The sequence below is a fragment of the Amblyomma mixtum genome, chromosome 6 (genome assembly GCF_055824585.1).
Source record: "Amblyomma mixtum isolate Tamu chromosome 6, ASM5582458v1, whole genome shotgun sequence".
Taxonomy (NCBI): Eukaryota; Metazoa; Arthropoda; class Arachnida; order Ixodida; family Ixodidae; genus Amblyomma; species Amblyomma mixtum.
The window spans coordinates 106,256,344-106,282,212 of NC_143017.1; the positions used below are offsets into that span (position 1 = coordinate 106,256,344).

Here is a 25,869-nt window from a genome sequence, read left to right on the forward strand (position 1 = left end):
CACATGCCGCCAGTGCAGCTGTCGCTGGTCTTGCGGGTTCGTGCAGGCCAGAACGGTCTCAAGAAGTGCTCTCAGTCCATGACCCCATTTGCCACTCCTATTTTCTCGCCACTGAAGGTTGTCGACGTTAATTTTAATTGAACGAGGCTCATTAAAGGAAGGATATCAATGTTTCGGTTTAGGGGAGCAGCTGAAGTAGTGAATCGGAAAAGGCATATATTCTAATTCCACGGTCATGAGCAGCAAGTTAGATGACTGTGAATAAATGCAAAAAAGTGCACGCAGTATATGTGGCTGAAAGTAATGGCGTGACCTAGAAACCCGGATAGCGAAACCGACTTTTTTGAATTATGATTCAGTGTCTATGTCAACTTTGTAATATTCGTCGACTATGATACCAAAGAATCTGGTACATTTATAAAACGGGATGACATGCTATCTAAATAAACCGGAGTAACATTAATAAGCTCTCAGAAAACGGGATGATATGGTCATCCAAATAAGCCGGAGTAACGTTAAGTTCTCAGGGATGGGAATGGAAAAACCTGAGTTTTTTTTTAGGATTTATTTCAAGCTGATTATTCGACACGAAGTAATTACAATTTGAAGTTCAGCATTCAAGGTAGTAATTAGACAATTTATGTTTCAATCGCTAGTAAACAGTATGGAATCATCAGACCTATGTCTAAAATGCAGTTAGACTTGGTAAAACAGCCAGGCTAACTACTAACGTACATTAAGAAAATTAGCGGACCTGATATAGAAATCACCCTGTGGTACACCTTTGTTCATGGACACTGGATGAGACGAAATGTATGCGAACTTGACTATTTGAATTTGATCAGTAAGAACAAATTCTAGCGTATAAAAAGAATGGGATAGTTATTTGTCTCAAAAGATTTTGTCGAAGCTATAAAAAAGTGTCTTCCTAGGGTTTTGATCAGTACAGTTTATGCTAGCATCAGTTAATTCTGCTAGCACAAGTTCTGTAAAATAGGACGAAATTAAAGCTGGTAGGGGTTAAGAGAATAAATTTAATCAGATGCTTCATCAAACAATTCACCATAAGGTAGAGAGAGGGTGTGGTAGGTGGTCTTTGGCGATCACAAAATGAACCAGGGAGGGGAAAACCTCAGGTTGCTTGAGCCAACGTTTCGACAAGAGGACCTGTCTTCGTCTGGGCAAAGTATATTATCACTCTTTGCAGCCTTCCCACGTCATATCTTCCGCCACATTTCCGGCCTTCTCAACCTCTCCCTTTGTTCACTTTTTTTCTTTTCTTCTTTTCCCCTAATCCCCTACTATCAGTTTTCGGAAACAATGACATTCCTGTCACCCCCTCCGCCCCCATCTTTTGGCTTTCTCTGAATTCGAGCCATTTCCGCCCCCCCCCCCCCCCGCCCCTGCCTTGTCCTTCCTTAGAAATGACCCCCCCCCCCCCCCTTCTTTCTCCTTCCAGTGCCAGCCTATTTTGTTTGTCTTGTTCTCATTTCCCTGTGCCACGCTCACTAATCCTCTTATCTGAGTTTTACAGCTCCACCCAGCGCCTCCCCCCCGTCGCAGCCCCTTCAAAGCCTTTGTTCATTACACACCCCCCGGATATAAGTTTTTCCACTATAGCAGCTTAACGAATCAAGATTCACCCCCCTCCCCTTCCTGACACGCATCCCCTCTCACACCACTTCCCTACCCCCACCCGGGGCCTTCCTGCTCGGAGCGAAGGCCCTATTTAATCCCTGCCAATGACGAACGCTTTGCCCAGACGAAGACAAGTTCCCTCTTCGAAACGTTGGCTCAAGCAGCCTGAGGTTTTCCCCTCCCTTGTTCATTTTGTGATCACCGTAAGGTAAGTATGCCAAAGGAAAGTGAAACAGTAATGGGTCGATAGTTAGCCATTTCACTGCGACGAGCTTTTTCAAAAGTCCGTGCTAGCTTGTCGTAGAAATTTACATCGAGGACAAGGACCACGCTGCAGCATCGTCCTCGTCTGTATGTTTCTTCGACGTCCTTGTTTCCTTTCTGCTGCTCAATTATACGATCATGTACAAACTAGCTCACCAATCCACCTTATTAAGGCACTAGCTTGCCTCTTTTCAAAGCTCTGGGAAAATAACGCGTTTTAAACATTCTGTTCATAAGGTTAGCGAACACACTATAGCTGCCACGCAGGACGTTTACTTTAGATGAATGGATCGAATTTAAACATGATCCATTATAGTTTAGGTAAGAGATTGTAGTCACGTTTTCTTCGGGTAATGTGTGAGCTTAATAAACGTATTGGCTGTATTCAGGCCCAGATGGCATTTTGTTACCGCAATTAAACTGAACTTTAGTGAGCTGCAGGTGGATTTTGTTCCAAAAATTTTTGATAAGGGGCCGATTTTTACCAGTTATTCCCATCCTTAACAATAACTTTTTGGTAGTAAGAACGCTGTGCAGTGACTGTAACGCATAAGTTATTAAAAGCGTTGTCAACACAGGCTTCTTTCGTTGCAGTAACCCAATCCAGATTATGTGTACAGTGTTAAAAAGTGGTTCGAATGAAATGAATACAACTTGGAGATTTTATGCTTCTCCAACCGTACACTCTCGAGCAGTAGAAAAAGTAGGCAATGGCCAGTTTGCTGAATTGAAAGGCTCCGGCAGTTTGAGGTGACAGAACTTCGCATGCATGATCAGTAAGTGTGCGCGGTCCAAGAACTACGCATTAGGTGGGGGAGTGAAAAAATGATTCGAAAGTATGGCTAAGCAAAATTTTACTGTCATCGGAGCAGTGGACGTCAGATTTACTGGTGTGGCCTATATCAATGACGCCGAGAATATTCTTCCGAAAATGTACAGTCTTTGTCAAAAGTAACCAGGCTGCACGTTTTTCTTCTCAGTCGTATCTTTTATGGCAGCTCTCAAGCTCTAAATCTATGTATGGTAAGAAGAACCCCTGTTCTCACCTTCAAAGAACTTTTTGATCTTTAGGGAAGCCGTGAGGGCTCTGTTATACGAATGATAAGCAAACCATGGAGCCTGGTTACCTTTGACAAAGACTGTACGTACTTTAAGATGATGAACTGGAGCTCCGCACGTAAAATCAGGGAGGCAGAACCAGTAAATAGTGCAGGAAAACAAAAAAGTCCTCGAATCTCAGCAAAGTTGGTTGTTACACGTTGTAGGAATGTAAGGAAGGTATGCCGCAAGTGTTTTGATCACCGCAGAGGCTGAGCCGTACAAGCGCTTTTAGATGCAAGAGAGCGGAGAAAAGAGTTGTCTCGGTGAAATGAGAGAATGCTCTTAGAATGTCCCACGATTGGTAGTTTTCTCTTGATTCGTTAGATATAAGTTTTGACTGACGAAGCTATAGTCATTTGCTGAGAAAGTCATTGCTGAGTGCATGTCGTGGAGCTCAAATGAGCCCTTGCTATTGCAGGACATTTAAAATTAAAATTAGTGTGCTGATATGATGGGGTTATAGAGAGAACATGATGAGGATGATGACGATCTCTGTATACTCCAATAGGTTTACACTAGGTTACAGAGAGATGCGGCTTGGAAACTGGAGGTTTAGAGACGCTAGCGGCATTGAAATACCGATACCAGAATTGATCGATTACTTTGTGATGGGAAGCGTGACAATGAATATTTTGCTAATGAGATGGTTTGGGAGCCGCGCAGAGTGATTGGCACCTATTACGACGACTCCTGTTAGCTTATTTGTTCTATCGAGTCGAAAGATATTGCAGTCAGGGAATGCGGGGAGAGTATCACAGAGCCGAATGAATAAATTTAGCTATCTTTCATTTATAAAGATTAGATTACCTTGTATAGAACCTCTAAGGATATCAAGGCCATTGACCTTGGGTAGCAGGCTATTCATATCAACATAGAGGATTAACAAGTAGCTGAGCTCAGACATAACGGGTATGATACCCAAGAGCTACGAAGTGCGAAAAATAACTTTCTTTGATACATGATCACATGTGTAAGTAGTTTATCATAGCAGAGTTTAATTGTTACTTCTTGGTCTTTGCTATGACAAGCCGCACGTTGTTAGCATGAATTTTTCCTTCTCACTGCTGTTTCTGCGCTCTCAGGTTTCATGACTACAGTAAGGTTATTGCTGCAGAATTTAGACAGCAAATATCTACTTCGACCCTAGTTTCATTGTTGGAAATAATAACTAACCTCTGCGTGACTTCTTCTCGGACTCACTCATCTTCCCATTTGTATTGGTAGTTGGAGCCGCACGGAGCACCACCTCCATTTTTTATTTCGCGCAGTGCCTGCTAGAGATCATCCAACGTGCTGTATAATTGTGCTTCTAATTTCAGCCAAGTTGGTACCGTTTCATCCACAACAACCTCACCATCGGTATGGGAGGCTACGCATTGTTTCGAGGCACATGGACAGCGACCGAGTAAGCGAAATTTTTCTGTCAATGGCTGCGCTGTTTATGATGTAGTGTCATGATCTGCCGTTTCCAAATTACTGACAGTGTGTAAACGTTTGATGTTGAACAAAAAATGTGGCTGGTTAAACACGAAACTAGGCACATGACATGAAATTCAAGATACTTTTTGTGGAAAGACACGAGTAAATCGCGCTCAACTAAGAACGTTTGTAAAACATTGCAGTACGAATGCGATGAAGGACACGCGTCAGTTCGGAGCCAGAATTTGAAGTTGGATAATGACTTTTTGGGCGGACGCCGGCGTCTTTGTCACGCTAGATGTCATTTTCTGCATGTCGATTTATACATCGCCGCCTTTCAGTGGGAACACTTTTCAAGAAGTTAAAAAAATCCGCTGCTGCTCAGCTAAGTCCGCTTATGCAAGCGAAAGCTTTGTTATGCGTAGTTATGCTGTGCTGTTAAGCGAGGCTGGACTTATACCCCTGTCACACTAGCAATTTTAATGTCATTCGAACCTAACGGCATTCGTTGAATCGAATGTCATTCGGTCTCTTTCGGTGCTACAGGGAAAAAAATAATGTCATTCGAAAATGATGGCACCGACGATCAGTGAAAAAAAAAATAGTCTAACTGAACGACATCACCGAGCAGAAAATATATTTGAAATTGCTGTGCAGTATTTCAAAAGCGGGTGAGAACATTTGTGTGCCGTATTATAAGCTCAAAATATTATTTGCGGCCATTCTGCACCACTTTAGCCATCAAAAGCCACACCAAGTACAAAGTCAACCACAAATCCGATAAACGTGAACAAACAAAATGGCTGACATGGCGGCGCGGGGACACGCGCGGAGCTTGGAAATGACTTCCAAAAGGTGAACTGCTCAGTTACGTCTTTAAGTTCCTTCGAGCTTAACGAACATGGCACGCCAACCAACAAGAATCACGCATCCCAAAATGACCGACGGTCGTGGGAAAGACGCTGCTTCACGCTCGGCCGCTGTGGTACGCTTCTGAGACCGAGAGTTACAGCTATCCACGAAGCCTCTAGTGTGAACAGATTCACACAAAGATCAACTTTTTTTTAGCAGGACTAAATAAATGCACTTTCTAAGTTTGACAGTGTGCACATTATTTTTTTTCGCGTCGCTTGTTCCTGCTGCGTATCTGGTGTCCAGAGTACGCGTTCGGTTCGAGATCGAATGCGAATGAGTTCCCCTAACTCATTCGATGGCGAATGTCATTCGAACCTAATGACATTACATGTTCCCGTGTAGCAGGCGATTAATGACATTAGGTGCTAATGTCATTCGATTCGAATGACATTAAATTTGCTAGTGTGACAGGGGTATTAACCTCTTCATCCGTCGACGAAGCCGAAGTCATGGCGGAGGCAGATGCAGCAGCGGCCGCCTCCAAAGCTCTTCGCTGCCGCCTTTCGGCATCCTTTGAGCCACTCGACGCTCGCGTTCTTCGTCGGTCTCTGCCGCTAGCTTGGCACGTTTAACTCCCCTACCTCTAGCTAAATACTCAGCAGCGAGAAACTGTGAGGCGGGAGTATGTATGCACGAGAGAGCGGCGCCATCTCCCTTTAAACCGAACGGCGAGTCATGTTTTTAGTCACCTGGAAACAGCTGGCGAAGTGGTGGTGCGCGGCTGCAGCTGAGTCAAGTGGTACGTAACCTGGCTGACATACCTCCACTCCTCCCACTTATAGGTCAAATGTACCGCGCCAATGACCTTGGCTCGACGAGGCTAGTAAAATTTTCGCTCTAAAAATTCAGAGTAATTCTGCAGGAATAGTTGTGCTTTTTCTCGTTGAAATCGAATGGCATATGCATTTACACTTCGCCTCACTGCTTGTTCCAAGTAGAGTGGGTCTCAGACAGCGTGGTGACGGCGTCCAGTCATGCGTAGTTGGCACTCATGTGTGTGACGGCTGACCAGAGGAAGCTATGATGCATTACACTATCGCAACAGTTGTTCGAATTATGCATACGACGACCTAAAGTTTGAAAATTAAAAACTTATTTCTGTATTGTCTTTATGCCAAGTAAAAAAAATAATAAAATTCATTAATTAAGAAATTAGACATTAACGAACCATTAAATTAAATGAACTTTGTATTAGGTACTGCATCGAAACTGTTATTAATTAGCAACTGCACTAGACGAGTATGAAGTAGCTAATTCTTAATTACGATGTTATTAAAGAGGTTATGACACCATTTTTCAGACTCAAGGTGCTTATTGCATGTTATTCGCTATATATCTCCGAACAATTGGACAAAATGTGAGCTAATTTGGTGCAGAGAATAATTTGCAATTGAAATTTTAAGTTCTCCTGAAACTTATGGCAGTCCTGCAACTCTGGCGCACTCGCGATTCGTTACGAAATAAATCGACAGTTACGTGCTTGCTCGCAACTGAACGACTTAACTGCGCATGGGGAGCGGAGTTGTTTGTGGTTCAGGCTTGGGGTGTGGTCGGGGGAAGGGGGGAACTAGGAGAGGGACAAAGGCAACAGAAGCATGTATCCTGCCCTTTTCTGTCTAGCTTCTGCGTGGTCTCGGCCCTTCACCACAATGCGCCACGCTGCACTGAGCGGTTTTGGCAGCTGCGCGCCAGTTTTGCAACATAGGACGGCGCTGTCGATTTATGACGTCACGCAGATTGCTTCAGCATGGTCCGCCGCTGCCAAGGGGAGGGGCTTAGAGCTGATAACTTCAAATTAAAATTTCTAGCCCAAATCAGCGCGTACAACACCACTACTTTTGCAGCATGAGCGACATTGGCCACAGTCTCGCCGTTTCGCGTGCTCCCTCCGTCGACCATACTGCGCATGCGCGAGGAGCAAGTGACGCCACTGTGGACAGCTGGCGCACCTCGCCGCGTGCATTCGCCGTCGCCTCGCCTCGCCGCGCGCGCTCGCCGCTGCCACACCGTCGCAGAGCCACGTGACGTCATTCCTCGCCGCACGCGTTCGCCGCTGCCGCGCAGAGCCACGTGACGTCAGTCTCTACTGCTGGCGCGCACCACCGCGCGCGCTCACGCTGCGTATATCCTGGCATTGCAGAGCTAAGTCACTGCCAACTTTGTTTTTAAGTACGCATAATAGCGTCATGGCTAGTAGGTGGAACGTAAAAACGATTTGTTGATAGACCATGTCATGACGCCTTTGCCAGGCTTTCGGAAAGGGTGCTTGACAATAGCATGTTCACACTGTAAATCAGATGATAGAGAAATGCGCATAGTATAGCCAAATAGCCTTTCTCGATTACGGGAAACCATTTGACTCAGTCAGAACGCCAGCAGTCTTGCAGGCATTGCGGAATCAGTGTGTAGAAGAGCCTTATATAAAAATACTGGAAGGTATCTATAGTGGGTGCACAGCTACCACACTCCTCCGTGAAATCAGCAGTAAAATTCCAATAACAAAGTTCGCGAGTCAGGGAGACACGATCTCTCGACAGCTATTCATCGGCTGTTTGCACTGGGGATAAGAGTTTTTTTTTAGAAAGTATTTATTTAGCATAAAACATGAAATACAAACACAGAACTTCAGGGACCCAACAAAATTTGTTTAAGGGTCCCGGAGAATACCGTAGTAATCTGCGATTCGCTTATGTTGTAGCTTTGCTAAGTCACTCAGGAGATGAACTGCAAAACATGGTCAGTGAGTTAGGCAAGCACGGAAGTACTGTGGACCTAAAGATAAATATGCAGAAAAAAAAAGTGATGTTCAACAGTCTTGAAAAAGAACCGTAGTTTACAATTGGTAGCGAGGTGCTCTAAGTGGTAAAAGGATATGTCTAGTTTGGGCAGGTAGTGACTCCATATCTGTATCTTAGAAAAATAAGAATGGAGAGCGCATTTGGCAGGTTCTCTCAGATCATCAATGGCAGTTTGCCAATATCCCTCAAGACAAACGCATATAACAGTTCTATCTAATCAGTACTCATCTAGGGGGCAGAAACGCGGAGGCCAGAGAAAAGGGTTCAGCTTAAGTAAAGGACAACACAGCGAGCTATGGAAATAAAAATAATAGATGTAACGTTAAGAGACCGGAAGAGGACAGAGTGGGTGAAGGATCAAACATGGATAAATGACATCCAAGTGGAAATCAAGAGGAAGAAATGGGCTTGGGCAGAGCATGTACTGAGTCGGCCAGATAATCGATGGTGCTTAAGGGTAACAGACTGTATTCCAAGGGAAGGAAAGCATAGCAGGGCACAGGAGAATGTTAGGTGGACGGATGAGATTAAGAAGTTTGCGGGGATACGGTGGCCGCAGCTGGCACTGGATACGGTTAATTGTAGACCAATGGGAGAGGCCCTTTTCCTCCAGTGCGCTTAGTCACGCTGATGATGATGTATGGGTTTTGTGAACTTTTTGAGGGAGATCCATATGTGCCAAAAACTGGTCCTATTATTCTTAACACACCAATTGATACCTGCATCATCAACTGTACCGATCTTTTTGATATCGTAGGGGCCGGAGAGGACCTAGCAGGTCCATTCGAAGCATGTATGCTGCCAAGGTTTTCTGTGAGAACCCATATAAACATAACTGAAATCATAAGAAGCTCTCAAATAGCGATGTGCCGCTGCACTACGAGAAGGATGTGCTCAACTTAGCGCATTTGTTGCTAGCGCACCGTGATGTTTCGGTGGCGAGTATACAACTGAACTGTCCGAGCATATGCAGTTTAATTGCAGGACGCTTGGTATGCAATTATAGTATTTATTGTTCGGCTAACATCAAAGTTAGAGTGCAGAGCGTAAGCGTTGCTTTTATTGAACTGACTGCAGCTGTTAGGTTTAAGTGAATTCCTTCTTCGCCTCCATGCAGCCGTTGAAGTTCCCTTTCTTCTATGAATGTGGCCTGTGTCACCAAGGCGTGTTCGACGGATTCTTTTGCAAAGTCTTGAAAGAGGAAATGAATAGCGATTTCTCCATTGCCTCTCTTCGTTTTATTTGTTAGGTTACATGTGTATGATGAGAACGGGAGCCTTGGAATGGTAAGAGCGACAGGAAGACTAGGGCTCATTCTACGCGTCTTTAAGGACGGTTATACGGTGTGTACAACTACGGGCACGAACACGTTAACAAAAAGGACCAACTCACATGCCATCAACATGAAACTCGCTTGCACACCGCCGGAAAAGATGGAGGACGTGGTATTAGTGAGTAACGTATACCAGTCGTATTTTTTTGCAAAACATTCACCATTAACTGAAAATTTACATCTTGACCTTTTCAGGCGCCATTTTTTGTTTCGACTGAAATCAATTATTTTTTCACCTAAGTAGTATATTAAGGCCTCAAGAAAGGGAATTTGTTAGTTTTCGAGAGCGAAAGACCAGCAGGTCAGTTCTTACAACGATGTGGAGAATTCCGTACAAAGTGTCAGATTTGTTAGAAATAGTACCATCGCAGTATTCTCGTGTGTCAGGTAAACACCCTAGGGATCGTGGAATCAGTTTGCGTTTCCAAGATGCACATTACGCTCGAAATTGAGCAAATATCATCGATGTTTTCAATCGCGGCTTCTGCAAAAAAACGGCGGGCAAAGTGCTACCTAGCTCACTGTTATGTCAAATATTACTTACTGCATTTTCTACATGATTCCAAAAAACAACGTATTTGCAATAAGAACGGTGCTCAATTTGACTGAAATAATGAATTCACTGTTAAGTGTTCCAGAAAAAGCTGTAAGTTTGCCGCTTACGCAATTGTGCACAAAGCGCCTGAAATGGTTAATGAAAGCATATGCGTATACTTATTCCTGATGACTTTTTTATGTTTAGAAATTTATTTTAATAAACGGTAACGGATATTAAGCTGAAAAGATATTAAAATATTAAGCTGATATTAAGTGAAAACGTGTGTGTTTTTACTTTGGATGACACCCATAAGAGATGGCGTCCTCATGCAACCTGGCAGGTGGCGGTTCAATTATTGATTGGTCGCGCGAGGTTGATCGGGCAGAGCAACTTGGATCGCGCGCATACCCAACAGGTGGCAGCACTTGCCCTCAGAGCGCAGAAGGAGTCTTAAATGTGTGTGTCCACGTTTTTTTATTTTTGATTTTAGGGGTCAAAATTATACTTCGAATTTGAAAGCTGTCACAATTGAAGGTATGTACCGTTTAAAAATTTTCGCAATCGGGAATATGGTTTGAAATATCCAACGTCAGAACTACGCATTTCAAAGCTAATCAGTTGTCTTCCTCCCATTGCACATTTATGAAAAGATGCCGCTCGCATGTCTAATGCGTCAAATACAGGTGCCATTTGTGTATCTTACGACTTAGACGCAGTTAACGCGAATTCAGCGACGATGCTATGCGCAGCAGCATAATTTTATTTATGTGCAACGCGGGAAAGTCAACTTCTGAGCTTTCGAATGCGCGTTTTTGACGTTCGATATTTCGAACGGCACTGCCGATTAAGAAAATCCAAAACAGGGGCTCATGTATGAAGCTGACGGCCTTCAGTTTCGCAATATAATCTTTCCATTTAGAATCGAAGGTAAAAAAGTTGATCAGTAAATTTTAGTTAATTAAACGTCGAATTATTGAGCTCTGTCTCGTACAAATTGCCTACCTTTCCGATCCACCTTAACAGACTGCACTGTCGTGTTGCTCACTGTTTTTAAAATAACGAACATTAAACGCAGGAAAAATGACCCAATGGAATGCATATATGCTTGCATGACTATAGAATCAAGGGCTCCCCAGTCCACAGCAAATGGCGAAAGTCGATTATGTCTTAGTTGCTGTTACTCACGCACTATTTAATTTATGAAAGGATTTGTCGCCATCCGGGAAGCTTAAAGAAACAAAGGCCAAAAGTGCTCAAAGTTCTTACTATAAACTTCCTAGATTTGCTCAAGAAGGCAAAGCAACGACTTGTAGATGATGGATCACTTGACCATTTTTAATTCGTCACGTCTAAAACGGCGTTCAAAATCATGATCTTTTTTACGTTATCGTTATCGATCAATAGGCATGCAGTGTGGCGCCAAGAGTTGTCGCTTTTGGACGAGCATAATGACGGCCGATAAAAATCGCTTGGTAACCTTCCAGTGATCTCCTCCCTGTTTATGCTTCACTCTGAGCGAAATTGACGAAATACAGCACCGGTGACGCAGTGGTTTGAGCGTCCACCTCGTATGCGGGAAGTGTGGGGTGCCATAAAAATGGGTACAAGCTTCTCCCTGACCTGGTTCTCGGCTTCACCGAGGGTTGAGTGGAACGCTCGGAAAATGAGTCTTTTCAGCCCACCTTTTGTAAACTAAAATACCTCGTGCCATGGCATTTTTGGCCAGAGTTGCCATTGGTTCATTGAACTTCAACATCAGCATCAAGACGACGACATCTTTGAGGCTCGCTTTTTAGTGGTCACTGGCGTGCTTATAGAACTGCAGCTTTGCCGTTATACGCGCCAGGTCACCGGACAGGACTGGAGGTTCGCCACTAGCATGGTGGCGGGAAGCATTTGTGCAGCCGAGCTAAGACTGCTAAAATGGGATGGTCGGCAGTATCTGTTACGCTTCCTGAGTGTCAAGTGCCTGAAAAATTTTAGAAGCTCAGGAGTTTCAACAAAGGCCTGCGTAGACGGTCAGTATTAACGCATGCCTTACGTGGCCCTTGGACACCTCATTCCAGCGAACTGCCCACCTCACCTCAGAACCCAATATCTTGCTCACCCGGCCTATATTTTTCTTTTTTTTTAGAAACCATTTAATTAAATAGCTGGTTATATTCCCTCTGCATCACACATTCCCAATACTAGGCAACTTAATCAGGCTAATTTTTAATTTACCGTTTATCTGAGCCAACTTACGTAATTATAACCTAGAAAAAATGCTGATTAGGCCAGGAGACCATCACCTTTTCTCGCTTAGTTTCATACCTGAAAAGAGGTCGAAATAATTCTGTTCAGATCTGACGTCATTTCACGCGACAAGTGTTGAGACAAGACACTTACGTAACTTACGTAATTATAACCTTGAAAAAATGCTTATTAGGCCAGGAGACCATCACCTTTTCTCCCTTAGTTTCATACCTGAAAAGAGGTCGAAACAATCATGTTTGATCTGACGCCATTTCACGCGACAAGTGTTGAGACAAGACACTTACGTAACTTACGTAATTATAACCTAGAAAAAATGCTGATTAGGCCAGGAGACCATCACCTTTTCTCCCTTAGTTTCATACCTGAAAAGGGGTCGAAATAATCCTGTTCCGATCTGACGTCATTTCACGCGACAAGTGTTGAGACAAGACACTGCTGATGTGATGCCTGCTTACGTGATCACATCTAATTGTTATTAAGCTCGTGCCACGGTCAGAGTTAAAAAGGTTGACGATACCATCGTTTTCTTTCTGTTTCAGGTAATGGGAGAATATGTTGACTAGACGTTTTTCTCCCATAAACGACTGCATGAAATCTCATTCTCCAGGAAACAGTAACATTACAAAGTGCTCACTTCATTGCAACATTCACTTGCTTGCTTTGCCTGCTAAGCCACAATAAACTGGAATGTTTTAACGTTTCTCTGTTCTCGTCACGTTTGCGGCCCAATCTGCACTAGCCATTTAAAAATGCAAGCCGTATTGTTCTCCGCAGTGTACAAAGACAAAGAAAATAATTTGTTGCGTTTCGGTAACGTTTAATTGCTTGTTGTATGTCTTGATACAATATGAAGCATGTAAAAGCTAATTAGTCTCACAATTTTGGCAACTGACCGTACTTGCTCTTATGCCTTTGTTCTCAGTTTGCGCGAAAAGCTTCGGCCAAGGCCGCAAAGATGCTACCACGACCATCAGGTCCGAGAGCATCTGGGTAGACGTGTTTAGAAGCTTAAGTTGAATGTACAGGTCTTGTACCACAAGCTGATATTCCTGCTGGCCAGAAAGCAAGACCACATTGACAGTCTGTTCATCTGAGGCGCGTACTTCCTTCATACAGTTCACGTTCAATACTAACAATCTTATTCTCTATTTAGTTTCCCTGAGACGTTATCTCACGCGCGAGTGGAATGCGCCTACTAGTTGCCTACCTGAAAGCCTTCAATTTCAGGTAGACACGAGCCCAAGTCAACACAAATCATCAACGGAAATTGTGCAGAGCGCTACACTTCGTCAATGTGTAATCAATGATTTGACGGCGTTGCTATGACGAAGTGGAAGTTGATCTCGAATTGCGCTATGTGACGTTCGCTTACAAAACCTCCCGGCATGACACAACTGGATACTCTCCATTCTATCTCTTACACGGCCGGCACGCCGTCCTGCCTTTGGAGACACTCGTCCCATCCGCTGACCGTCCCGTCACCGCGTGCGCCCGTGGCGCTATTGCTCAAGCTGCAGACGCTCGCCAAATCGCCGTACTCGGCTCCAAGCGTCCCAGCAAGCACAAAAGTCTGTACGATAATCGCTATCGCCATGTCACCTACAAAGCGGGCTCGCTCGTTCTTCTGTGGGCCCCTTCCCGTCGCGTCGGTCTCTCTGAGAAACATGGTTGAAAAACAGCGCACAAAAGACTAGACACAAGAGTAAAGGAGACGACAGGACAAGCGCTGAACTCACAACTAAGGCTTTATTGCGAAAAACCTGGGTATATAAGGAAGGCATAATCATGAAAACAAAATTGAACAAATAAAACTATGACAGTGATAAAACTAGCGTGCGCCCGAAGCCCACAATCTGCCAAGAAACGTGATCTCATTTATCACTTAAAGCAACCGAAGGTTTGCTAACGCAGCCCCGTTGCTCCGTTGCGATGAAGTATGCTTCTGCTATTTCCCGCGTGGTTTGATCCCTATGAGAATACAAAACCTTTGCTCGGCTTAACAAAGCAGTGCACTTTTTCTTCTTATTTTTCATCACTGCGCACCCCTTACAATGGGTAACAAGATAAGATTGGTCATTGCCTTTATCTAAATTGTTGTTGGGTTCTTGCAAGCGCTTGTTCAAGCAACGGCCGGTCTGTCCGATGTAGCGGGCTCCGCAGGAAAGGGGAAAGCTGTAGACGACACACGTGCGGCAGTTGACAAACGGATCCGTGTGCGCGACACCGCAACCTTTTTTCTTTTTCGACACTTTCTTCCTTTCTATCGCAGCACACACTTGTTTAAGCTTGACAGGAATAGACAGCAATACATCAACGTTGAACCTTCTTCCTACATTTTTCAGGATACTTCACCATTCTTTCCGAAGCTCAGTTCCAGGAAAAAGCATTGGCAGCTGTTACGAAAAACTTTGATGTAGCTCCATTGAAAGAAGCGAGGGTAAAGAAGGAAGCTGTTGATCTACTCAAGGAACTTGGCCTTGAGCGGTTATGCACACAGGTCAACAAATGCAAGAAGCTGCATTTGGAAGTATTTTTCACCGCAAAAACACATAAGGCGGACGTCCCGTTTAGGGCTATCGTGTCAGAGAGGGACACTTGGCAGCACCAGGTGTCAGTTTTCCTGCAAAAACACCTTTCCTCTCTGCACTTTTGTGACCCTTTAAAGATCGCCAACTCAGATGCTTTAGTAACCTTCCTAAAAGACCACAACCCCCGCACCTGTGTTGCCTTCAGCATCGACGTCACCGACCTTTACTACAGCCTTCCTCATGACACCCTGCTTAAGCGGGTGAAGATGTTCATCACAGAAGAGAATGACGAAATGGTTTTCTGCAACGACACAGGACTGAGCGTCGAAAGTTTCCTTGAGCTTTTGCGGTTTTACCTACGTTCCACCTTCGTAGGCTGGGAGGGCAAGTTCTACTCGCAGAAAGCTGGAGTATGCATTGGGTCCAGCGTTGCTCCCGTGTTGAGTGAAATTTTCCTGATGTATGTGGACAGGGACCTTGAAAAGAACTTGACAGGACTGCATCACACCACCGTTAGGTATGTGGACGATTATCTGGTTTTCACTGAACGCGATCGCTTCTATGCGCGTGTAGTTGACATCGTCAAAGTGTTTAAAGAGTGTGGGTCTGGATTGCTGTTCACTTTCGAGTTGCCCGTAAGCGATGAACTACAGTATTTAGATTTGCAACTGCGGTTCGCCCGTGAACATGTCTGCTGGAAATACAACCCAAGGTCTGTAAAGCCGTTGCTGAGTTCTCAATCGGGGCACTCAAAATTGGTGAAGAACTGCATTGTAAGTTCTTGCCTGAGGTATGCATTGATAAAATCCTGCCACCACGGTGTTGCTGACAGTTTCCGATCACAACTCATGAGGATAAGGAATGCCGGCTACCAAGATGCAATGGTGAACGAGGCTTGCTCACGATTACTTAAGTGCTTCAAGCGACAGATGGCCCTGAATGCACCACTCAACAGTCCGGAAAAAGAAAAGAAAAGCACCTCAGTTGTGCCATAATTGCACCAGGTCTCCCACGGACTGAAAAATGTAGGAAGAAGGTTCAACGTTGATGTATTGCTGTCTGCTCCTGTCAAGCTTAAACAAGTGTGTGCTGGGATAGAAAGGAAGAAAGTGTCGAAAAAGAAAAAAGGTTGCGTTGTCGCGCACACGGATCCGTTTGTCAACTGCCGCACGTGTGTCGTCAACAGCTTTCCACTTTCCTGCGGAGCCCGCTACATCGGACAGACCGGCCGTTGCTTGAACAAGCGCTTGCAAGAACTCAACAACAATTTAGATAAAGGCAATGACCAATCTTATCTTGTACCCATTGTAAGGGGTGCGCAGTGATGAAAAATAAGAAGAAAAAGTGCACTGCTTTGTTAAGCCAAGCAAAGGTGTTGTATTCTCATAGGGATCAAACCACGCGGGAAATAGCAGAAGCATACTTCATCGCAACGGAGCAACGGGGCTGCGTTAGCAAACCTTCGGTTGCTTTAAGTGATAACGAGATCACGTTTCTTGGCAGATTGTGGGCTTCGGGCGCACGCTAGTTTTATCATTGTCATAGTTTTATTTGTTCAATTTTGTTTTCATGATTATGCCTTCCTTATATACCCAGGTTTTTCGCAATAAAGCCTTAGTTGTGAGTTCAGCGCTTGTCCTGTCGTCTCCTTTACTCTTGTGTCTAGTCTTTTGTGCGCTGTTTTTCAACCATGAACCTATACCAACTCGCCCAACTTAACGTTCTACTAAGTCATATCTCTCTGAGAAACTTTTGTCCCCCTACCATGGTCCTTATCGTGTTGTGCGCCAGGTCACTGATGTCACGTATGAAGTTGGTCCTCATACACCTGCGTCCTCATCATGTAGGCCACCCACCGATATTGTTCACGTTATGCGCCTCAAGCCCTACTACGCCGCTCCTCTATCACCGGCCTAACGCCGGGACGGCGCTCATTCCGCCGGGGGGTCATGCTACGACGAAGAGGAAGTGGAAGACGAAGTGGCCTCCCGCGTGTAAAAGATGTGTATCCGCTATGCACCCTGGCCAATCCCCCGCCGTGGGAATGTGCCATTAAGCCTGAAGACATCATCATCATCATGAAAAGATGAACGAAGTAGAAGAGGTTGATGTGTCCCCCAGTTCGCGTTGGTGCTCCCTGCTGCTCCCTGCTAGGAACAATTCAGTCTAGAACCCTATCACTTGTAAATAAATCTAAATAGTATTTCCCCGTAACAGTATATCGTCGGGCGAGGAGCGAACTTTGCCGAAAGAGTATGCATACACTCGTCGCATCTTCAATTTTATTGCATAGAGCATTTGTTGCTTTTTGAGTGGATGAAATAAATGACCACGCGCTATGAATTCACCGAAGAAATATTTTTCATCTCCATCCGGCGAAGCTTAGCATCGCTGCTCGGTGTCAACAAGCGCTGTTCCCCGCAGGGGGGCGTCTGCAGCATGCAGACGTTGGTGAGTTGCGACACCACGGGGTTAACCCGAGCATCCGCAGGGACATCCCCGCAGGGGGATGATGGTGAACAATGCGTCACCACGGACCCTAGCATCCGCGCTTAGCCGTGCGTGGCATCGCCGTGTCCGGGGAAAAGGGGATCCTGGTGGTTGAGCCAATGCCGAGCGTTTGGACCCTTAAGGCCCCTCGGCAGAGGCAACACACCACTTAGGCCCCAGCTTCCTGTAGACGGCACCTCCGGCCTGACCCGACCGGGGGAAATCGGCAGTCGCCTTTTCCTGTCCCTCCCTTCATTTTCCTATTGTCTTTCTCGAAACTTTCCTGTCCCCTCCTCTCTTATTGGCTTTTTCCTTTTTCCAGGCGGCGAGGGTTAACCTTGTGTGGCGAACTACCCTGTGTTACGTCATATTGGGTTATAGTTGGGGTGTACAGCTGGCGTGGGCAGGGCTTTCTTTCAAGTTTCTGCCCCGTCCCCTCGTAGGGCTCCATGGTGGGTGGCTGGCACCACGGCTGAAAAACACATACATTCTATGGCTCCCCCTACTCCTCAAAATGATCGCCCTCAGAAAAGAGGGCGGACCGAAGCAACTGCTCAGTTCATAACCAAAAAACAGGAAACGTTCCCGAAGCATCATGTGATACATAGCGAAGAAGCAGAAATACCAGCCAGGAAAATCTCCCCGTTCATAGTCTCTAAATCTCTGACTGAAGCCTTGGGCCTTGGCTACAAGGTAACAAACCTAGCCAGCGGCGACATCCTACTCCAGATCTGTGACCAAACACAGTATTCAAAACTTCCAGATGTAACAAACTTTGCAAACATTGCTGGCTCTGTTAGTGCTCATCGATCACTGAACACAGTCAAATGTGTCATTTCAGCATATGATTTCTTGAATCTCACCGAGGAAGAAATGCTGGAGGGCCTTAAAGAACAAAACGTCAAAGAAGTCCGAAGAATAAACAACCGTAAAGATAATAAAGAAATACCCACGAAGCATATAGTCCTCACTTTTGCCTCTAGCCAGCTCCCAGAATCCATAGAAGTAGGATATTTGAAAATAACAGTACGACCCTTGTCCCAAATCCTCGCCGATGCTTCAAATGTCAGAAATTCGGTCATGGCTCTCAGAGTTGTCTCGGCCGTAAAACCTGTGCCAAATGTTCATCACACGATCATGAGTCTGAAAATTGCAGTGCAGCACCGCAGTGCGCTAACTGTGAAGGGGATCACCCCGCGTACTCGAGGTCGTGTCCGACCTGGAAAAAGAAAAGGAAATAATAACCATCAAAACAAAAGAAAACATATTTCTCAAAGAAGCACGTCAACGATTCAGTCAAACACAAGGCACATTCCTCTTCACAGCAAGAACAAATTTCGCAGATGTGGTGCGACGGGGCGGGGCATCACACCAGGCTTCGGCACCTGCCCAGGCCACACGCAGTGAGCCTGGGGCAGGGCCATCCGCGCCCCGGGCAGACGCAGCGAAAGCTGCTCTGCCACTTTCGAAGAAAGGCCCGCCGGCCTCCGGGTCGGCACACCGCAAGGCTTCCCCCAGTCGGGAGAGGCCTACAAACCGCACACCTGTGGGTTCTCCGCGGACCTCCAGAGCCTCTAGCGAGGCGATGGACACAACGCAAAACTCGCCCCCGCTTCAGCGGCGGCGCAGCTCGCTTGAGCGAAAAAGAAAAGACAAGAGCCCAGTAATGGCGCCCCCAAATCCTCTACTGTAACTTCTTTACGACACTCGCAAAAATCATCCAACATGGCGTTCCTTATACATTGGAACTGTCGTGGAGCATTAAATAACTATTCTGATATAAAAGAACTTCTAAACACATTTTCTTCTATGGCTTTATGCCTACAGGAGACAAACTTGGGTCCCAAACACCAGAATATCCTAAAGAAGTATCAAGTCTTTCGGTGCGACCGAGAGCAAGCTGATAGGCTCTCAGAAGGTGTTGCTATTATTGTGCACAATGGAGTTGCAACCCGTGAAATCAAGATTAAAACCAAGTATGAAGCTGTTGCAGTCACCGTCCTCCAATTTAAAACCATCACCATATGCTCGGTGATGGTTTTAAAATGGATGGTTTTAAACCATCACCATATAGCGACATCTATCAGTAACACTGCATGACTTAGAGACACTTTTACAACAGCTACCAGAGCTGTATCTGGTAGTCGGTGATTTTAATGCGCATTCCTCTTATTGGGGCAGCGAACAAACAGATACTAGAGGCCGTATTTAAGAAGATTTTATTCTATGCAACAGTGTCTGCTTACTAAATACAGGGAAACAAACGTATTGCAGTCCCAGCACCAGAAAAATCAGCTGTTTAGACCTGTCTTTTAGTTCGCCCTCTATTTTTAATGATTTTAACTGGGATGTTTTAGACAGTCCGTATGGAAGCGACCACCTACCAGTTATCATTACCTTGTCATCACCACCATCAGTAACCCTGACAAAACCACGCCGCTGGAAGCTTCATTTAGCCGACTGGGAACTTTTCCGAGCTGAGGCCAGCCTCGATAAAATATCCACAGAGTATTCTAGTATAGACGAACTCAACGAAATATTTACCTCTTGTATTATTGCTGCAGCACAGTTAGCCATTCCTCAGACTTCGGGCATGGTACGACCAGGCCATAAACACTGGTACACACAAACATGTAGAGAAGCAAAAAAAAAACAAAAACAAAATAAAGCCTGGGGGATTTTTCGACGATACCCAACGCAGGAAAACTTTATAAATTTAAAAAAAGCGAAAGCTAATGCCCGGTATATACGCCGCATAGCTGAAAAAGAATCGTGGCAAAAGTTTGTGTGACGTAATTGAGCAAAAGAGCTCAATTACGTCGAAAAAAATGTGGGAACAAGTGCGTAGATTAAATGGGTGCTTCTCCGCTTTCACAATCCCTTTTCTGGCAGACCCCGACAGACAAACAAACATCAAAGAACAGGCAGACATTTTGGGAGAGCACTTCTCTCAAGTTTCTAGTTCCCTCCACTATACCGACTCATTTCTAAAATACAAAAACGCTGCTGAAAAACAAAGACTTCCCACGAATAGCAGGTTGAACGAGACATACAACAGTTTAATAACCTTTGAAGAAATCAATAGAGTACTCTGCACCGGGAAGCAAACAGCACGCGGGCCTGATAAAGTCCATTATGAGATGTTAGCCCATCTTTCAGAACCTGCCGTAGAAGCACTTTTAGAGATTTTTAATAAAATATGGGTCTCCGGGAAGCTACCTGAGGAATGGAAGAAAGCAGTAATTGTACCTTTCCTTTAACCCGGAAAGCCACCAAGTTCCCCCGGTAGTTATGGTCCCATTGCGCTCACAAGTTGTCTTGCCAAAACTTTTGAAAGTGTTCTTAATAGCCGGTTAATGTTTGTCCTTGAATCCCGTACACTTCTTGATATACATCAATGCGGTTTTAGGAAAGCTTGCTCAACAACCGATCATCTAGTCCGCCTTGAAAATGCAGTACGAGAGGCGTTTCTTCACGGACAACACTGCCTGGCAGTTTTTTTCGACATGGAAAAAGCTTATGACACCACGTGGAGGTTCGGTATTCTTCGTGACCTTGCAGGTCTAGGCATCTGCGGCAGGATGCTAAACTGCATAAAGGATTTCCTCTCTGACCGTTCATTCCAAGTCCGCCTTGACTCAACACTCTCGAAGAATTTTAGTCAAGAAAATGGAGTGCCCCAGGGGTGTATTCTGAGTACAACTCTCTTTATTGTGAAAATGAATTCTCTTGTGAAAATAATGCCAAAGTCTATTATGTATTCTACATAGGTTGATGATCTTCAAATATCATACACCTCCACGAACCTCTCAACATGTGAACGACAAATACAGCTGACGTTAAAGAAACTGGCAATTTGGGCTGAAAGAAATGGTTTCAAGTTTTCCCCTCAAAAAACAGTCGCCGTTCTTTTTTCACTGAAGAGAGGCTTACAGGCCGACCCCACACTCCATTCAATTGAAACAGTACTGCCTATGAAAAAGGAGCATAAATTTTTGGGTGTAACATTTGACACAAAACTTACGTTCCTACCCCACATAAATAACCTAAAAAGAAAGCCATAAATCACAGAACATATTGAAAGTACTGTCTCGAAAACACTGGGGGTCTGATAGAGCATGCCTCCTACACATCTATCGCTCCTTGACACGTTCCATCTTAGACTACGGATGCGTAGTGTACGGATCAGCACGGCCATCATATCTGAAGAGACTAGACCCCACGCATAACTCAGGCCTTCGCCTTTCATGCGGCGCTTACCGAAATCGCCCATAACCAGCCTCTACGTCGAGACAAATGAACACCCGCTAGAAGTCAGAAGAAACGCCCTTACATGTACATATGTTTTCAAAGTGAGATCCTTGCCAAAACACATCTGTTATTCCATCGTAACAAAGTGCCCCTCTAGAATAATATTCAGGAACAAACTACAAGCTACCAGGCCTCTGATTTTAAGGTTCGGAGAGATATGCCAGAATCTTGGCATAGCTGACACATTACCTAACATGGCTCAAAGACGGGACCCACTTGCCTCATGGAGTAATTTTCACACCGACTGTGATCTCACGCTTACACAGTTCCGAAAAACACAAACTCCCTTACAGCACATCATCCAAGAATTCCTCGCACTCGAGGAAAGGTACAGTGGCTTTGAAACTTTTTATACTGACGGTTCAAAAACAGCCGATTGTGTTGGAAGTGCCGTAGTACAAGGAAGATGGGAAAAATAATAAGACTTCTGCAGTATGAAGGTTGAAGGTTTAAGGTTTATTTCCGCAACTGGGTGTTGCGAGGACAGCCAGGAAAAAAGCTGTATAGACAGCATGAGAGGTCCTGGCTTCCTCTTACAGTGCAGCATTAACGGCGGCGGAGTACGACATAAACAAAATGTAAGTAAAGTATGTTCGGTACAGGGAATGAGACATGTACGTTCAATATGCAGTACATTGTGCTTATAAAAGAAAGAAGAACTACATTAGATCAAAGAGCCTATAAAGGCAAACACAGGTATGCATCCATCTTCACTGCTGAATGTTATGCCATCTGGGTTGCGGTAGTGAAAATAGTAAACGAGAACATAAGCAACAGCGTTATTTTCACAGACTCGCTCAGTGTACTCACAGCGCTTCACATCAGAAATACAGTCACGCCACTACTAGGCGACATCATACACAACATAATAACAGCCACTGCCCACGGACTAAACGTCAAAATTCTGCTGGGTCCCTAGTCACGTCGGTATAAAAGGGAATGAAAGAGCAGACGTATGTGCAGCTCAAACCCGGAACAAACAAATCGAGAAAGTAAATTTACCTTTTAAAGATTACATGAAATTAGTACATTCTAAACTAAGGATAAATGGCAGGCAACATGGAATAAAACAATAAATAATAAACTCCACTTGGTTAAGCCTGTATTGGGCGAATGGAAAACATGTACTCACCAGGAACGCATTAAGGAAGCCATTTTATGCCGTATTCGCATAGGACACACACACCTCACACACAACTTTATACTAACAAAACAAGACAAACCTATATGTGACGCATGCGGAGACGACCTCACCGTAAATCATTTGCTATACTTATGTCGAAAGCTCGAAACACTGAGGAAGAAACATTTCACACGGTTTTACAATGAACAAATCCCTTTTCATCCATCACTGGTTTTGGGAGAGAATGCGCTTGTCGACTTGTCCTGCACATTTAACTTTTTACAAGAAACAAATATTCTAAACAAACTATAGGTTACAACAACTGTAACACATAAATTCTAGAAACATGCATTTAACCCCGTGCTTTACAATTTACTGACACACCTCATCTTGCCTTACTTGTTTTTGGAACACCTCAGCCACTTTCTCATTCCTGAGAAGACGGCTGAGGTCCCTATTCCATCGGGTGGGAACCTCGAGATCCTTGCCCAGCCAAGGATGGCTGCTGAGGTTGCCGACCCTCTTTAAAGCTTTTACCATAGGTCACTTCTAAACTTCTGTCTGAAATTTTTATATTTTTACAATGCTGCACAAACTAACTTTTTAGGCCCTTTAGACCACCGTTCATTTAGACTTTTGTATAACATACTATATAAAACAATTTTTATACCCTGAGCTTGGCGCATGATAGCCTTAGTCGCTTATGCACCATAAAACACAACATAACACAACAAGCGCTGTCATGTTCTACTGGTTACTGCTTCGCTTGCTCGTCACAGTGCGCTGAAAAACCAAGAAAACACTGTAAAACAACTTTACATACATTATTAAGAATGATAAAGAACTCAGCACCTGATCGTTGGCGCTGATTAAGGCAGCTACACAATTAATCTCCCGCATCTTTAAAAACAAGCCGACATCCGACAGAAAACTGCTGCTTTATGCTATGAGCACAGCGTCAACGTGGGCCTTTGTGTGGTGGCCGTGCAGCCTGATGACTCTTAGAATTGTGGGTTTTAGTGGAAGTATTTTTGTGAGCCCCATCACCTTGGTTATGTGAACCATTTTTTATGAAGCTGAAACATCTTCCAGCGATAATGGAAGTGCTAGTGAAAAGTGCCTCACAATTTTTTTTGCGTTGAATATTCCTGCGAGAAAAGTAAGGGCTCTTCTGTCAAAATATACAATACAGCCAGCCGGAGCCTGTAATCGCGTCTTGACGTGTCGGTAGCAGCATAACATGCATTTGGAGCTGTGCCCAAGAATAGATCATGTTTTCGAATTGTAGGATAAACATACGTTGACCGATAAACTTCAGGCGTGTGGACACCTGCTTAACTTAGTCTAAAAAAAAATGCCTCGAAGTGTTTGTGGGCTGACACGACGTTGTACGCTGGCTTATCCTAAAATTAGAGAGACCTTTTCACATATTTGTTTCGGTGGACTACAGGCGCCAATGAAGGCGTCAAGTGTGGCTTGGAAGGTGTGAAAATTTAACATAAATAGCAACACACTAGGTAACTGCCAAAGAGCAAAACGTTTTTAAGGAAATTGCGTGTGTCTGATAGAACCCAGCACCTTCCTTGGATTTGTTAGCTGGTAAAAAATTTATTCTCGCGGTAATTTCTTTAAACATAGGGAATAAGACGAAAAATCAAAGAGCTGCGGAAAACATGTATGCCTTTAACACGAATGAAAGTAACAGGCGTTAAAATGATCGAGATGTTTTCAACCATAGTCGGTCAATTTGCTGCATCGGGCTGACTTGAATGGCAAAAAGCTCGCGCTTTGCACTCATGGCAGTTATTTTCTTGGTGTACTAACACGATAAACGGCGGCAAAGTCCGCCGGAAAGTACAGCACAGGCCCGAATGACACTGGGTCGTATCGACGCCGCATCAAATCCCAACGCGATCACAAAGTAGCAAAGAATCTCACCAGGTGCTTCAGCGGTTTGTGTAGCTGACGCAAGTACGACGACGAGACCAAGGTAGAGAAGTGAACTCACGCCGTTCATGCCTCCTCTTCGCAGCTTTGCTTGGTCGCACGCACAATGACTGGAACGTCCTGTATCCTCAAGTGGGCCAGCGCGCATACGACGTCCACTCGCGAGATGCGGCTTATCGGACGTTTATAAGCTAATGGAAGAGCTATTGAAAGCGCCTCTTATTCGTGGGCAAAGCACGAAAACGACGGACATACCTTCTTAGTCACCTTGCATATTTTCATTGTCTAAATGTCGGGATTTCTGAGCCGCGCACAACTTTTATCGTCCGTATTGTTCAGAAAGTACAAATTACACAGGAACACCTACTTGAACGTAAACGGTCCTGCGTAGGTAGAGTCCGAAAGGCATCTTATTGTTGACGCTTAGCTCGCTCTCTGGGTCTGATAAGCGATGCTTCTGACGAGATAAGTCACATAACCGAAGCGTTGGTAACGTGTGACAGTTGCGACTCCAGGCAACGTTTCTTCGTTGCATGGAGATGCTGGTAGCTTTGAAGGTGAAAGAAAGCGGCATCGTTCGGCCGTGTCTGTTTGATGAAAAATAAATACAGGAGATGTAAGCGGGTGTCGTATGTGCCGCCAGGTGAACATTGTTTCTACCACAGAGCCTAAGGCTCACCTCTCGATGGTTCATTACATGCTGCGAACGTTTGTGAAGGCTCACTTTTGACTTGAAATAGCGCCCACATTAATTTAATCACCAATTTGTGTTCTTTACGGAGTGCGAACTTCTCTGTGAACGGACAACGCACAATGGATTCCCAACAGGACATTTTGTGTATCATCAAAAAAGTTGCCACTGATATGCCTGGTTAATACAAGTGCGACTTAGGTGCGCTAGCCCGTCTTCCCTTGTTTAGCCTTGTTTGTTGTTGCTTAGCTTTATATTAGTTGGAAATTTCGAGTTGCACCCAAATGTTCTTACAGTCGTTCCTCGGCTGTCCTCTTGCGATAAGCCGCCTGGGCTGCACGTTGCGATTCGAGTGGCCGGTCGCGCTGTTCTGCGGTCTCTGAAGCCACTTGTGCGCGCCTCTCGACTGCACCTTCCTCCGGCGACCTTATTCTTTCGCGCTCTTCATTTATTTCCGCATCCCGTTTAGCAAGTTTATTCTGTCGTCGCTGCTCTGCTTCGGCTCTCGCTATACCCT

At 44.8% G+C, this 25,869-nt stretch overlaps 1 long non-coding RNA gene across 1 annotated transcript; it reads right to left on the bottom strand.

The window, feature by feature from the left end:
* Positions 1-17,058: 17,058 nt before the first annotated feature.
* Positions 17,059-25,560, bottom strand: LOC149339928 (uncharacterized). The gene is made up of 2 exons (XR_016283570.1): positions 24,653-25,560; positions 17,059-18,499 (listed from the first exon to the last, which is right to left on the bottom strand). It is a non-coding gene; the product is annotated as an uncharacterized LOC149339928 (long non-coding RNA).
* Between the last annotated feature and the right edge of the window lie 309 nt (positions 25,561-25,869).